General features: G+C 41.9%; 1 long non-coding RNA gene across 1 annotated transcript; it reads right to left on the reverse strand.

Annotated features, from left to right (window-relative positions):
* Nucleotides 1-3,548: 3,548 nt before the first annotated feature.
* LOC125536460 (uncharacterized) lies at nucleotides 3,549-5,522 on the reverse strand. Its single transcript, XR_007295046.2, has 2 exons — nucleotides 4,267-5,522; nucleotides 3,549-4,156 (listed from the first exon to the last, which is right to left on the reverse strand). It is a non-coding gene; the product is annotated as an uncharacterized LOC125536460 (long non-coding RNA).
* Between the last annotated feature and the right edge of the window lie 11,709 nt (nucleotides 5,523-17,231).

The following is a 17,231-nucleotide window of genomic DNA, read 5'->3' on the forward strand; positions in this document are numbered from 1 at the left end:
TTCTAAACCGTTTATCAAAATGAGGCATATAATATGGCGTTGGAAAGCTGTTGCAAAACCGCTCCTTCCACATGTTGAAAGTTTTCTCTAATTCCCTATGGTTAAAGAGTAATTTGAAAAAATGTAAAATTTTGTGAACCAAACAGCTGAGTTCATTTTTTCGATGTCATTTCTAAACGGCTAATCCAATGGAGGCATATGATATGGCGTTGGAAAGCTTATGAAAATGCGCTACTTTTTGTCTGGAAAGTTTTTTTTTCTAATTTTGAATGGTTTAAGAGTAATTTAGAAAATGGTCCAAGTCCTACCGAGTTCGTATTTTCTACCTAATTTTTTAACCGTGCGTCCGAATGCAGCAAATGATATGGCGTTGGAAATCTTGAAGAAATGCAAAACTTTTTGGTATGTATTGTTTCTCCCAATTCTTTACGGTTTTAAGTCAGTTTCGAAAATGGAGAAAAACGTATTTTCGCCGTAATTTCTACAAACTTTATCGGAATTGGGCAAATAATATACCATTGAAAAGCTACAGAAAATGCGAAACTTTTTCGTGTTGATGGTTTTCTCTGATTCTTAGCCGTTTTCAAGTAATTTTGAAAACGGCAGGATCATTCGTTCTGCCTCAATCGCGAAACAGATTCTTCGAAAATGCACCGTGTGAAGAACCTGAACTTCTTGGCGCGTGTACCTGAACTTCACTCTGTTTTTCACGTGATTTTTTTTGCTCGTAGGTCTCTATCCACTGCTCGTAACTCTCCATCCACTCACCGGAATTGAGCAAGTGATATACCAGTGAAGAGCTGTTATAATCACATAACTTTCCCGTGTTGATCATTTTTTCATACTCTCGACGATTTACAAGTTTTTCATCTGAAATTCATTCAGCGTAGTAGTCGAACTTCATGCTGTTTTCACGTTGAACTTCTGTGACGTATTTTCGTTTGTAATTTTCTCATCCATTTGTTAGTGTTACACAAATGCTACTCCTTTTGTACAAACCCCTCTCACAATAATTTTTTTAACTTTCTCCGACCGAGGACTTGAACTTATTACACAAATGATATTCCTGCCGTTTTGAAGTAAATTAGAAATATGATGAGATTATGATTTCTGCCTTCAGTGCGAATGGGAATGCACTGCGTGAAGTAGCTGAACTTCTTGGGCATGTCTGTTTGAACTTCATTTTTTTTTATGTGCTGTTTTTGGCCCGTAACTCCCAAACCACTTACCGGAATTGAGCACATGATATACCGATGGAAAGCTGTTGAAAACACGCCACTTTTTCGTGTTGATCAGTTTTTCATACTCGTGATGGTTCAAAAAAATTTGAATGCATAAAAATGTGTTTTTAACGGTATACATAAAACTTTTAAACCATTCATCGGAATATAACCTACAATATACCATTGGAAAGCTTATGAATATGAGCATCTTTTTCATGAGACAGACGTTACAATTTTTTGTCATTTGAGAGCAGTTTTAAAAGTGGCAAAAACAACGTCGTTTTTTGCCTGTTTTTACATGTAATTGAAGGTCGGACGTCTCGCACTACAGATCTTGAACTTCACCGGGAGGAGGACGTGAACTTCTTGCAACAAAACTTTTAAGCTTTCTGCTTTCTATTCTTATATTCCTATCGGAAGCACATTTTGTGTAGTAGTTGAACTCCCGCTGTTTTCATCTTGAACTTCTATCACGTATTTTTGTTCAATCCCTCTCATAAGAAATTTTTAACTTTCTCGGGCCGACCACTTGAACTTCTAGCAACAAAAATTTTAGAAATGTGAAAATTGAAGGTTTTTAGAAACATCAAACTTCTTCGTTATTTAATATTGAACTTATACGTTTTATTCTTTAGTAACTAGAAAAATCCAATTTTTAAAAATAAATATCAAACTACTCTACTTTGTCCAATTGAACTTCTTGGTTTTATTCTCTAGTAACATAAAAACCCGAGTTTTTTTATATACATTGAACTACTCCTATTTTCAAAATTGAACTTCTTGGTTTTAATATTTAGTATATGGGAAAATCTGATTTTTTTTATTTTAAGTTCTTGGTTTTAATCTTTAGTATTGCGGGCCCAAAATGACACTGTTTTTTGTTTTGTATTTTGAGCTTCTAAATCCTAGGTTTTAATATACTTTTGAACTTCTGTGTTATTTTAATTTGAACTTCACATTTTATTTTTTATTTTTAAATAAACATGATTTTGACTTCTTTTTTTAATTTTTGATCTTCATGGTTATTTTTTAATAACAGCAGATATCTGAGTCTTTTAAGTAGGTAAAATCCTAGACTTTTTTAATAAACATCAGACCACTTTGTTATTTTATTTTGTATCTAGTTTTAGAAAAGTGAGAACATTTTAATAAAAAATAGCTTCTCCTTTTTATTTTAATTAGAACTTCATTTTATTCTTTAGTAATGAGAAAACATCTGAGTTTTTTTAACCTTCGTACTTCTCTCTTTTATTACTTTGAACTTCTTAGAAAAAAATATGGTTTTAAATAGGTAAACAACTTTATATGTTTTTAAATTTGAAATTCTAGGTTCTTTGACCTTCTCAGTTATTTAAAATTGAACTTCAAGGGTTTTTAACACTACACTAGTGTAAAAACGCTCTTATATTACGGGACGGAGGAATCATTTTTTTGATAAATATTGAACTACTTTGTTATTTTTATTTGAACTTCTAGAGTTTGTCTAGACACGAGAAAATCTGTTATTTACAACTTTATAAACGGTTTATAAAAATAAACTATATCTTTTCTAGGTTTTTTGTAGAACAAGCAAATTCCATTTTCTCCATAAATTTTGAGCTACCCTATTTTTCGATTTGGCCTTCTTGGGTTATTCTTTAGTAACGAAAAAAATCCTAATGTAGTAATAAGCATTGAACCGCTCTGTTATTTGTATTTGAACTTCTAGTTTTTTTAACGAGAAAATCGCCTTTTTAGGCTTTATTTTCCTTTTAGTAATGAAAAAAACTCAATAATTTGTAGTACACATCAAACTTACTTCTCTTTCTCTATTCTTTTCTTCCTTCTACATGAGAAAATATAGTTTATTTTTTGGTAGTCAAATGAAAAAGGTTACAGTCCCACAGGCATAAACAATCGAACTTCCCTGGATTTTTTAGCAGTAATACATGAAATTCTTATGTACAAAATTGTCTTGTCTCTGATACTAGTGGGTGGAGCCTCTCTTTTTTAACTTATTATCTTCTTAAATTTTTAGAAGCGAAAATTTTCATTTTCTAAAAAAGTGGACTTCTCTATTTATTTAATTTGAACTTCTTGGTTTCATGTTTAGAGAGAGAAAAGATAAATGTTTTCATAATCATTAAACCTCCCTATTTTTTCATAATCATGACGTTCACACCACCACTACACATATTTTTTATCCTTCTCACCACTGCACATTTTTTTGCTTACACACACTGATTGTTTTTCTCTTCTCTCATTTTAGAATGGTAAAATTGCAACGTTGTCGTAGAAGGTAGGAACGAACAACTCTTTTTAAAGAAAACTAGTGGCCATTGTAGCGCAATTTAACCAGGCACACAAACAGAGAGAAAAATGATTCGGAACTAACACTTATAGCTTACACACTAGCCTCAACACCTACACATGGACAGAGAGAAAAATGCCACTGCCTTTCCAAACTACTGATTCAAACATAACAAAAGCGTGGCCTTGTTTTACTGTAAAAGCAGAGAGAGATTGTTGCTTAGTACACTGATGTATAGCAGTAGTAGAACTTGTCACATAGCAGTAGTAGAACTTCACGACGGCCGACGTATAGCTGTAGTAGAACTTGGCTACCAACCATAGTAGAACTTCAGGGCGGCCGTCATACAACCGTAGTTGAACCTGATGTAGCTATAGCAGAACTCCAGTGCAACATCCTTTGACTTTGACATATAGACGAAGTAGAAATTACTGAATCATCCAGCCCAATAGTAATACATGAAGCAGATTCACATTAGCACCACACATTTGTGAAAGAAACAAAACTGTCAGGGCAAGAAAACTAGTACTCCGATAAAGGCGTTTGTTATGTCAGAAGAAAAATACCCTGGAGAAATATTGTTGATGGCTAATACTACCAACAAAATGCTTCTGGTCAAGTAGGGAACGAAGAAGCCCCAATCCTGATAGACACACATTTATTTTGGAGATTAAAATGATTTCTTTCTTGGCTGTTTACTAAGATCAATGGAATATTATAGTACATAGGGAGAGGTAGGGAGGAAGGAAGTACCCCAGGGAACTGGCCTACAAGGACAACCAGGAATCTGGTGGTGCCGACGACCGTGAACAGAAATGTTGCCTGCATGCAAGATGAGACCAAATCTAATGCAAAATTAATAGTTTTTATATATCTGAACGCTATGCAGTTCCATATCTGAACTTCCTCTGTTTTGCCTCAACTTTTAAGTGGTAAAACATTAGAGCTTGGGCATATGCGTTTTTGCTAAGTAGGCGCAGAAGTTTGGAATAATAAATACATAGGGAACATCAATAATTCATCACATATTCTGCCAATTTTGTTTTTTGCAACATCCATTCTTCTAATTTTTTTAGTAATTAGCCCCGAATCAAAAACAATCATGTTACTAGCTCACTGATCTTGTTCACATGTACCTAAAATAAAATAACTAGCATCACAAAAAATGGACAGTTCAGGGGTTGAAGAGGGAGCAGGTCGGTGTAGCAGGAGCAAGCGTGGGAAGAGGTCGGGGGGAGGATTTGACACGAGCCTCGTCACCATTTCTATTCTCCTGTGCACTGCAGTTCAAGCAACCCGGCGATGGCTGCATAGGAGAGCTATAGTACTCGGGGTGTTTCACTGGAGAAATCGAGGCAGCCTCCTCCGCTGATGGCAAGGGCGGGGCGACTGGGTGGCCGAGGGAAGGGAGTGGTGCATGAGACGACTCCGGCACGCGGTGCTGAAGGGGGCGATGCCGGTAGAGGCGCAGGGAGCCTGGGAGGCTGAGGTGGGAGGCAGGTGGTGGCGGTGCCGCATGGTGGCAGCCGGATCCCGGGCCTCCGGCGTCCGGGATGCGGGAATCTGGCGGCGGCGCATCTGGCTGGGGGGAGTTGGTTGGGGCGGATGGCGGCGTCAAGGAGGGGGGACGGTGGCCGCGGGGGAGGAGGCGGCAGCGCCGGTGGCGAAATCCAGGGAGGGTGGCAGCAGGGAGAACGCGGCGGCGTAACAGAGGTAGGCGGCGGGGTCGCGCGCCGACGCTTGGTGGTGGCTGGAGGCCGCAGGATCCGGCGGCGCGCGTGGGGGTTCAGGGGAGGGCGCTCCGCGGCGGGTGGATCTGGGAGGTGGCGCGGCGGCTGGGGCCTTCGGGGAGGGGGCGCGGCAGCGGCCGGCTCCAGGGAAGGCGCGGATGAGGCGTGGGATCGAAGGAGGGGGCTCGGCGGCGGGGGATCCGGGGGGTGCGGGCGGATGCGAGGTGGAGTGCGGGAGACGTGGGGAGAGCATGCGGTTTTTTTCTTCTGTTTTATCGTTTGCCGCTGGCCGCAATACATCGTAATTTTACGTTCTATAAGTTTTGTCTTATTTTCGACGTAAAAAGAGAGAGTGAGAAAATATATAATTGCCGTAAAAAATATTTTATGTTATGTAAATTACAAACGTAAAAACGCAATCTAAAATACACATAAACTGCAAATTTTCTTGTCTTATGACCTATATTTTTATTTTCTTATGTCAAATTTTACGTTGTGAATCAATATGAATGTAACTATTTGAATTTTAAACGTAATTTAATTACGAAATGGTCGTAAGATTACCTCAGGTGAAAAATAACTTATATATATATATATATATGTATGTGTGTGTGTTGCTGTTCTAAGAATGAACATGATGCCCTCATGTCCGTATTTTATTTTTATCGACACCTCTATCTCTAAACATGTGGACATATTTTTCGACTTCGGCTTTCGCTTGAGGACAAGCGAGGTCTAAGCTTGGGGGAGTTGATACGTCCATTTTGCATCATGCTTTTATATCGATATTTATTGCATTATGGGCTGTTATTACACATTATGTCACAATACTTATGCATATTCTCTCTTATTTTACAAGGTTTACATGAAGAGGGAGAATGCTGGCAGCTGGGATTCTGGGCTGAAAAAGAAACAAGTATTAGAGACCTATTCTGCACGGCTCCAAAAGTCCTGAAACTCCATGAAAGTTATTTCCCGGATATATAAAAAATATTGAGCGCAAGAAGTACCAGAGGGGGGCTACCCACCAGCCACGAGGGTGGGGGGCGCGACCCCTGCCTCGTGGGCCCCTGGTGGCCCTCCGATGCCCATCTTCTGCTATATGAGGTCTTTCATCCGAGAAAAAAATCATAAGCAAGCTTTCGGGACGAGACTCCGCCGCCATGAGGCGGAACCTTGGCGGAACCAATTTAGGGATCCGGCGGAGCTGTTCTGCCGGGGAAACTTCCCTCCGGGAGGGGAAATCATCACTATCGTCATCACCAACGATCCTCTCATCGGGAGGGGGTCAATCTCCATCAACATCTTCACCAGCATCATCTCATCTCAAACCCTAGTTCATCTCTTGTATCCAATCTTTGTATCCAAACCTTAGATTGGTACCTGTGGGTTGCTAGTAATGTTGATTACTCCTTGTAGTTGATGCTAGTTGGTTTACTTGGTGGAAGATCATATGTTCAGATCCATTATGCATATTAATACCCCTCTAATTATGAACATGAATATGCTTTGTGAGTAGTTGCGTTTGTTCCTGAGGACATGGGAGAAGTCTTGCTATTAGTAGTCATGTGAATTTGGTATTCGTTCGATATTTTGATGAGATGTATGTTTTCATCCCTCTAGTGGTGTCATGTGAATGTCGACTACATGACACTTCACCATTGTTTGGGCCTAGAGGGAGGCATTGGGAAGTAATAAGTAGATGATAGGTTGCTAGAGTGGCAGAAGTTTAAACCCTAGTTTATGCGTTGCTTCGTAAGGGGCTGATTTGGATCCATATGTTTCATGCTATGGTTAGGTTTATCTTAATACTTTTGTTGTAGTTGCGGATGCTTGCAATGGGGGTTAATCATAAGTGGGATGTTTGTCTAAGTAAGGACAACACCCAAGCACCGATCCACCCACATATGACAACGGTGCTCTCCAACTGGTGCTTTTTAATTAGAGGATGATGACACAACATAAAAGTAAATAGATAGGCCCTTCGCAGAGGGAAGCAGGGATTTGTAGAGGTGACAGAGCTCGATTTTTGAAATAGAGATAAATAATATTTTGAGCGGCATACTTTCATTGTCAACATACCAACCGAGAGATCTCGATATCTTCCATGCTACACACATTATAGGCGGCTCCCAAGCAAAATGTTAAAGTTTATACTCCCCCACCACCAACAAACATCAATCCATGGCTTGTCTGAAACAACGGGTGCCTCCAACTAACAAAAATCCTGGGGGAGTTTTGTTTGCAATTATTTTGATTTGGTTAGAGCATGGGACTGGGCATCCCGGTTACCAGCCATTTTCTCGTGAGTGAGGAGCGGAGTCCACTCTTCTTGAGAATAACCCGCCTCGCATGGAAGATATAGACAGCCCTAGTTGAGACATGAGCTATTCGAGCATACAAAACAGAATTTCATTTGAAGGTTTAGAGTTTGGCACATACAAATTTACTTGCAACGGCATGTAGATATCGCATATAGGAAGGTATGGTGGACTCATATGGAATAAATTTTGGGATTTATGGAAGTGGATGCACAAGTAGTATTCCCGCTTAGTACAAGTGAAGGCTAGAAAGAGACTGGGAAGCGACCAGCTAGAGAGCGACAACAGTCATGGACATGCATTAAAATTAATCAACACTGAGTGCAAGCATGAGTAGGATATAATTCACCATGAACATAAATATCGTGGAGGCTATGTTGATTTTGTTTCAACTACATGCATGAACATGTGCCAAGTCAAGCCACTCGAAGCGTTCAAAGGAGGATACCACCATATCATACCACATCACAACCATTTTAATAGCATGTTGGCATGCAAGGTAAACCATTATAAACTCCTAGCTAATTAAGTAGGGCATGAGCAACTATAATCTCTAATTGTCATTGCAAACATATTTCATTCATAATAGGCTGAATCAGGAACGATGAACTAATCATATTTACAAAAACAAGATAGATCGAGTTCATACCAGCTTCTCTCATCTCAATCAGTCCATCATATATCGTCATTATTTTCTTTCACTTGCACAACCGAACGGTGTGGATAATAATCATAGTGCACGTGCATTGGACTAAGTTGGAATCTGCAAGCATTTAATACACAGGAGAAGACAAGGTAATATGGGCTCTTGGTTAAATCAAAAATAATGCAAGAGAGCCACTCAGCAATTTAATCATGGTCTTCTCCTCTCGACCCCCAAAGAAAAGAAAAGAAACAAAACTATTTACACGGGAAAACTCCCAACAATCAAAAGAAGAACGAGAAATCTTTTTGGGTTTTCTTTTTAATTACTACTACTACAAGCATGGAAAGTAAACTAGCTAAAAGTTAAAACTATTTTTTTGTTTTCTTATGGTTTTTCAAACACACAAGAAGAATGCTGGAAAAGAAAATTAAACTAGCATGGATATGTGACGCCCTGAGACCGACGCGCCAGGTGTCTTCCAGTTATTCGCTGTCGTTGCCATGTCTTTCGCTTGCGTGTTGCATCTTGTCATGTCATCAAGTGCATTGCATCATCATGTTTTCGAAACTTGCATCTGTCCCGGTCTCCTCGTTCCTTCCATTGTCCGTTCTGAGTCCAGACACACTTGCACGCGCCCGCGGCACGTCCGAAATATTATTTTATAAGTGGCCAGAAAATGTTCTTGGAATGGGATGAAAGTTGGCGTGTGGTCTTATTATAGTGTAGATAGACCGCCTGTCAAGTTTCATCGCATTCGGAGTTCGTTTGATAGCCCAACCGTTAAACTATAGCAACAATATAGTCGGTCTAACGTCGGACGTTTTCGGTCTCCGAAAACAGTCGCTGGGCCTTCTCTCTTATCTTTTCTCAGCCTGAGGCCTTCCGCACAGTCCACTACCTACCGCCAGGCCCAATCTAAAACCTCTCGTCAGCCCGCGGCCCCCCCTCGCGCTCGTCCAAAAGCTGTCCCGGACCCGACCCGGGCAGTCGTCACCGTTGCATCCGGATCATCCCCGAACATCTACAAAACGTCTCCGTTTTCTTATTTGAGCTCCCTAACCTTTTTTATCCGGGTTCGTCCGATTAAAATCGAAGGGATCAAATGCCCCTATCACGAATCTACTTGTTTTATATAAGACCACCACCTACCGATTCAACCTAACCCTAAAATCTAGGAGCCTTGTCCCTCGCACCGCCACCACATTCTTTCTCGGGATCCCTCCCGATCCAAACCACCAGCCTCCGTTCGGATCCACCGCCGCCTCCCACTTCTCCTCGTTTTCGGCAGCAAGTCAACGTGTCCTCGCTCGATCCCCTACTCATGCCCGAGGCCACCTCCTCTACTCGATCCTGAAGGGATCACGAGCAGCTCGTCCCCGTTTCCTCGATCTCCAGCGAGCACCAGGCCGAGCCCCTGTCTCTTCATCTCTATATCCTCTCCCCGCAGCTCAGGTCACTGGTTCTTCCCTCACCCCGTCTCTCTCTTTTCTCTGTATCAGGAGACCGCCATGGCTACCTCAAAGATCCACAGCCGCTCGGCCACTAGGAGCCCAAGACGCTGCCGCCCCGCGCCCGGGTCCTGCATCCCCGCCCGCTTTCCTTCTCCTCAGGGACTCGCCAGAGCTCCCGTGGCCGATGCCTCAAGCTCGCCGCCAATCGCCACCACGTCCCCGTTGTCTCCGTCGGGTCCGCGCCCGTGCCCCTTTTCCCGGACGCCCCCGCCTGGATCTGCTCCTCCTCACCTCGTTCGCATCGTCGGGATCGCGCCAAGTCCCTCGCCGGAGGTCGTCTGCGTCGCCCGTCAAGTTCCCTGCTTCGCCCCTGCAATGAACCTGCCACTGCAAGCCCCGCCGGCTTCGTCGGAACGTGAGCGACGCGTTGACCCTTCCGATCGATCCAAGAAGGCCTAGCCCAGCCGCTGCTAGATCCTAACCGCACCACCGAACGGGCCAAGCCCATGGGTGAGCCTCACTGCTGCGCCCCCTCCCACTGATGGGCCAACCAGAACCGGCCCGTATCGTGTATTTTTTTTCCGCAGAACGTTTTAGCTTTTTATTCCAGAGTTTCTAGTTTTGTAGAAAACACCTTCGGGATCATTCATTTTAGTAACTTCTAAACCGTGCATCGGATTAAAATGCTTTATATATGAAAAATGCCTAAAATTTTGTCTAGTTTCATAATATACTATTTTCATCTATGTTTAAAATGTTTAAACTGATGTTTGCATTAATTTGCTTAAATAACATGTTAAAATGAAATCTTTCATAACTAAATAACCGTAGCTCGGTTTTAAATAATCTGTATATGTAAATGGGGTAGAAAAATGCATAGTTTAACATGGTGGCATCTCTTTGCATGTTTAACAACTCTAAAATATGGTTTAGGGCAGAACAGTACCAAACCAAAAATATTGCACATGAGGAGTTTCCGGACTTGTTGCTTGTTGTTCCGGCCTCATTTAAACTTGCTTAGATAGGTAGTTTTCATTTGCTTCACCTCTTGCCATGCTAACCAACATTTAGTCTTATTGGGTACCTAAACTAGAGAGAACTAAATAAGTCACGTGGTGTTTCGTTAATATGCAACGGAGTTGCATATTGAGGTCCACTTAATTTGTAGGATTGTTTGTGCACTTTGCGAGGCCATGCATATGTAAACCGAACATGCATCATACTTGATTGTGCATCATGACATGATTATGTGATGGTTGTTTACTATGTTGTTTGCTCCTTTCCGGTGTTGCTTCTTCGGGTTGGTTCCGGTAACGTTGCGTTTGTGAGGATCCGTTGGCTACGTCTGTTTGTCTTCTTCATGGACTCGTTCTTCTTCCTTGTGGGATCTCAGGCAAGATGACCATACCCTCGAGATCACTTCTATATTTGCTTGCTAGTTGCTCGCTCTTTTGCTATGCCTATGCTGCGATACCTACCACTTGCTTATCATGCCTCCCATATTGTTAAGCCAAGCCTCTAACCCACTTTGTCCTAGCAAACCGTTGTTTGGCTATGTTACCGCTTTTGCTCAGCCCCTCTTATAGCGTTGTTAGTTGTAGGTGAAGATTGGAGTTTGTTCCATGTTTGGAACATGGATATTTTATTGGGATATCACAATATCTCTTATTTAATTAACGCATCTATATACTTGGTAAAGGGTGGAAGGCTCGGCCTTATGCCTGGTGTTTTGTACCACTCTTGCCGCCCTAGTTTCCGTCATATCGGTGTTATGTTCCCGGATTTTGCATTCCTTACACGGTTGGGTGATAGTGGGAACCCCTTGACAGTTCGCCTTGAATAAAACTCCTCTAGCAAGGCCCAACATTGGTTTTACCATTTGCCACCTAGCCTTTTCTTTCCCTTGGGTCGGCCGGCTCAAGGGTCATCTTTATTTTAACCCCCCCGGGCCAGTGCTTCTCTAAGTGTTGGTCCAACTGAGCGATGTCCGGTGCTACCAGGGGTAACTCTGGGCTGGCCTACCTGACGTCTTGCTCATCCGATGTGCCCTGAGAACGAGATATGTGCAGCTCCTATCGGGATTTGTCGGCACATCTAGGTGGCTTTGCTGGACTTGTTTTACCATTGTCGAGGATGTCTTGTAACCGGGATGCCGAGTCTGATTAGATTGTCTTGGGAGAAGGAATATCCTTCGTTGACCGTGAGAGCTTGTGATGGGCTAAGTTGGGACACCCCTGCAGGGATTTGAACTTTCGAAAGTCGTGCCCGCGGTTATGGGCAGATGGGAATTTGTTATTGTTTGGTTGTAGAAAACCTGAAGTTGATCTTAATTAAAATGCACCAACCGCGTGTGTAACCGTGATGGTCTCTTCTTGGCGGAGTCCGGGAAGTGAACACGGTGTTGGAGTAATGCTTGACGTAGGTTGTTCTAGGATCACTTCTTGATCATAGTTTCTCGAACGTGCTTTGCCTTCTCTTCTCGCTCTTATTTGCGTATGTTAGCCACCAGATATGCTAGTCGCTTGCTGCAGCTCCACCTCATACCTTTTACCCTTCTTATAATCTTAAATAGTCTTGATCGCGAGGGTGTGAGATTGCTGAGTCCCCATGACTCACGGATACTTCCAAAACAAGTTTGCAGGTGCTGATGATACCGTGCAGGTGACGCAACCGAGCTCAAGGAGGAGCTCAATGAAGATCGTGTTCGTTATGTTGTTTCCGTTTCTAGTTGATCAGTAGTGGAGCCCAGTTGGGACGATCGGGGATCTGTAGCATTTGGGGTAGTCTTCTTTATTTCGGTTCCGTAGTCGGACCTTGATTGTAACTATTGATGTAATGCTTTATTCATGTATTGTGTGAAGTGGCGATTGTAAGACAACTATGTACCTCTTTTTCCCCTATTTCATTACATGGGTTGTTGTGAAGATTACCTCACTTGCGACATTGCTTTCAATGCGGTTATGCCTCTAAGTCGTGCTTCGACACGTGGGAGATATAGCCACATCGAGGGAGTTACAGGATAGTACAATGAAAAAGTATGAGCACTGACAACTAGAATGAGTGTGTGAACATGAATGTAATGTCGGTGAGAAATACGTACTCCCCCAAGCTTAGGCTTTTAGCCTAAGTTGGTCTAGGGCCATGGCTGGCCCAGTGGATATCCAAAGTTGTGGCTGAGGTCGTACTGTCATGCAGCGGCTATTGCCTCACGGGCTGCAGCTTGGAGGCGAGCTGCCTCCGTCCTCCTCTCGTACTCTTTCGCCTCCTCCCTGGTTATAACATATCCCCCTTTTGTCTGAAAGTCAAAGAAAGCAGGAGCAGGGAGAGCAACATGGACGATGCGACGTTTGTCAATGATTAATCGGTACTGGAGGAACTGTTCATTCCTCTCGACAAACTAATGATGAACCATAGCATTATAATATAGATAAGCAGGAGGCAATTCCATATCATTCTCATGTATGGGTATCTCAAGAAAATTAGCTACGCGAGTTGCATAAATTCCACCAAACAAGTCTCCACTTAAACTATTAAGATGCAACCTACGTGCAACAATAGCCCCCAAGTTATATTGTTTATCACCTAATACAGCACTCTTGAGGACACTAAGATCTGGAACGCACATGTGACAAGCCTCATCTTTACCGTTAATGCATCTACCCACGAAGAGAGCAAAATAATGTATGGAAGGAAAATGAATGCTCCCTATGGTAGCTTGTGTGATTTCCCTAGATTCCCCCACAGTAATACTAGCAAGAAATTCTTTATATTCAGATTTGCGAGGTTCACTAACATTGCCCCAGTGCAGGAGTTTACAAGCAGTACTAAAATCTTCTAGGTCCATGGTATATGATTTATCATAAAGATCAAATAGGACAGTGTGAGAATTGTGCGAGGCTGTAAATTTAAACCTTCTCACAAATGAATCAGTTAGATAGAGGTATCGCTGGAACTTATCTGACACGAAGCCCTCAAGATCAGCGTTACGCACATACGCGTCAAATTCTTCCTTGATGCTTGCATGGATCATAAACTCCTCTGACAGCCATTCACAAGGCCACACTTGAGCTTCCCTCGGTAGTTCATAGTCTGGCTCACGTATAGCGACCCTAGGTGCCTGCTTTCTTGAGGAACCACCTTGGTACATTTTCCTAAACATATTTCTTCCTCTGAAAAATTTCTGAAATTTTTAGTAACTCAAAATAAAAGTGAACCAAACTCAACAAGATTGATAGCAACTACTCCCACAAGTGCCTAGCGGACATATCATGCAATAAAACTACTTTTGACCACATAAATTTGACATGCAAGCTCAAGAACAGGGTCACCTAAGTAGAAATTTTTTTCAACAAGTAAAGAACTAGAACAAAAACTAATTGGACCATTGGAGGAGTGACATACCGAAGAACAATCCCCCGAAGCAGTTTTGTGAATGGAGCTTTGAGCAAGGAGATTGAAAATGGCAGCAAGATGAGCTAGAACTCGGGTTTGAGCTGGAGGAGGATTTTTTTCTGGAGGAAGACAAAGTGTGTGGGTACAGGAATAAGTGGAGGGGGCCCTCATGGGGTCCACGAGGCAGGGGGAGCACCCCAGGGGGGTGGGCGCGCCCTGGACACTCGTGGCCAGGTGGTGTGGCCCCCAGGTGTGTTCTCAGTGCCAATAATTCTTAAATATTCTAGAAAAAATCATATAAAATTTTCAGGGCATTTGGAGAACTTTTATTTTTGGGGTATTTTTTATTGCAAGGATAATTCAGAAAACAGACAGAAAATACTATTTTTGCTTTATTTAATCTAAATAACAGAAAGTAAAAGGAGGGTACAGAGAGTTGTGCTTTCTAACTTCATCCATCTCGTGCTCATCAAAAGGAATACACTAACAAGGTTGATCAAGTCTTGTTAACAAACTCTTTGCAAATAACATGAAACCGGAGAATTTTCGAATAACACTACGTTACCTCAACGGGGATATGCACATCCCCAACAATAAGAATATCATATTTCTTCTTGACAGTAGGAAGAGCAAATTCAAAACCTCCAATAGTAATTGTTGACGTTTTTCCAATAGAATTTATATTGTGGACTTGAAGTTGTTTCCTCGGAAAGTGTACTGTATGCTCATTACCATTAACATGAAAAGTGGCATTGCCTTTGTTGCAATTAATAACAGCCCCTGCAGTATTCAAAAAGGGTCTACCAAGGATAATCAACATACTATCATCCTCGGGAATATCAAGAATAACAAAGTCCTTTAAAATAGTAACGTTTGCAACCACAACAGGCACATCCTCACAAATACCGACAGGTATAGCAGTTGATTTATCAGCCATTTGCAAAGAAATTCCAGTAGGTGTCAACTTATCCAAATCAAGTCTACGATATAAAGAGAGAGGCATAACACTAACACCGGCTCCAAGATCACATAAAGCAGTTTTAACATAATTTCTCTTAATGGAGCATGGTATAGTTGGTACTCCTGGATCTCCTAGTTTCTTTGGTATTCCACCCTTAAAAGTATAATTAGCAAGCATGGTGGAAATTTCAGCTTCCAGTATCTTTCTTTTATTTGTAACAATATCTTTCATATACTTAGCATAAGGATTCATTTTAAGAATATCAGTCAAACACATACGAAGAAAGATAGGTCTAATCATTTCAGCAAAGCGCTCAAAATCCTCAAAATCCTTTTTCTTGGATGGTTTAGAAGGAAAAGGCATGGGTTTTTGAACCCATGGTTCTCTTTCTTTACCATGCTACCTAGCAACAAAGTCTCTCTTATCATAATGTTGATTCTTTGATTGTGGGTTATCAAGATCAACAGCAGGTTCAATCTCTACATCATTGTTATTGCTAGGTTGAGAATCAACAAGAACATCATCATTAATATTATCACTAGGTTCATGTTCATTACCAGATTGCGTTTTAGTATTGGAAATAGAAATATCATTGGGCTTCTCAGGTGTGTCAACAACAGGTTCACTAGAAGCATGCAAAGTCCTATCATTTTTCTTTTTCTTATTCTTAGAAGAACTAGGTGCATCAACATTAGTTCTCTGAGAATCTTGCTCAATTCTCTTAGGGTGGCCCTCAGGATACAAAGGTTCCTGAGTCATTTTACCCCCTCTAGTCACAAATCTAATAGCATTATCACTTTTCTTATTATTTAATTCATTGAGAAAAATCATTCTGAGCTTTAAGTACTTGTTCTACTTGAGTGATAACCATAGAAGCATGTTTACTAATAAGTTTAAGTTCACCTTTAACTCTAGACATATAATCACTCAAGTGTTCAATCATATAAGCATTGTGTTTCAATTGTGTACCAACATAAGCATTGAAGTTTTCTTGTTTAACCATAAAATTATCAAACTCATCCAAGCATTGGCTAGAAAACTTAGTAGATGGGATTTCACCCTTATCAAATCTATAGAGAGAATTTACCTTTACTACCTGTGTCGGGTTATCAAGACCACGCATTTCTTCAATAGGTGGTAAATTCTTGACATCTTCAGCTTTAATACCTTTTTATTTCATAGATTTCTTTCCCTCTTGCATATCTTCAGGACTGAGAAATAGAATACCCCTTTTATTAGGAGTTGGCTTAGGAATTGGTTCAGGAAGTGTCCAAGCATTTTCATTACTCAACATATTATTCAATAACAATTCAGCTTGATCAACACTTCTTTCCCTGAAAACACAACCAGCACAACTATCCAGGTGGTCTCTGGAAGCATTGGTTAGTCCATTATGAAAGATATCAAGTATTTCATTTTTCTTGATAGGATGATCAGGCAAAGCATTAAGTAATCGGCGAAGCCTCCCCAAAGCTTGTGGGAGACTCTCTTCTTCAGTTTGCACAAAATTACATATTTCCCTTAAGGCAGCTTGTTTCTTATGAGCGGGGAAATATTTAGCAGAGAAGTAATAAATCATATCCTGGGGACTACGCACACAACCATAATCAAGAGAATTAAACCATATTTTAGCATTACCCTTTAATGAGAACGGAAACAACTTAAGGATAAAGTAATAGCGAGTTTTCTCATCATTAGTGAATAGGGTTGTCGATGTACAAAAGTAGGGGCTCTCCTTTTGATCCCTTTACTTGTGCATGGGCAGTCAGAGCCACATGCCGCGGCCACACTTAGCAGGGCAGAGGAGGGAAGCTGGAGAGAATCCGAAGCATGAGACGACCAAGGCGACGCCAAGACTAGAAGCATAGGAGGGCAAGAGGGCGAGGTGGACTCCCTCGGCAAGATCCTTGCCGGGGAGGCCCCCCGCAGCCCCGACAAGAGCCTTGCCGGGGCAACTTGCCCGATGCTAGCAGAGTGAACCACCCTTGAGCCCACCGGCTCCAACCCAACCAGCTGCGTTGGAACCAGGGCTTGGGAGGCGCCTCTGTGGTGGCATGCAAATCTTCGTCAAGCTCATAATTATATGAGTTCAGATGAGGACTAGAAGACGGCGACCCTCGGCAGGATCCTAGCCGAAGAAATCCACAAGACCCATGGCAAGACCCTTGCCGGGGATGATAGCAACGCCACGGAAAGACCCTTGCCGAGCCCCCGTCA

The sequence above is a fragment of the Triticum urartu genome, chromosome 2A, assembly GCF_056163025.1.
Source record: "Triticum urartu cultivar PI428250 chromosome 2A, HENAU_Tu73, whole genome shotgun sequence".
Lineage (NCBI taxonomy): Eukaryota > Viridiplantae > Streptophyta > Magnoliopsida > Poales > Poaceae > Triticum > Triticum urartu.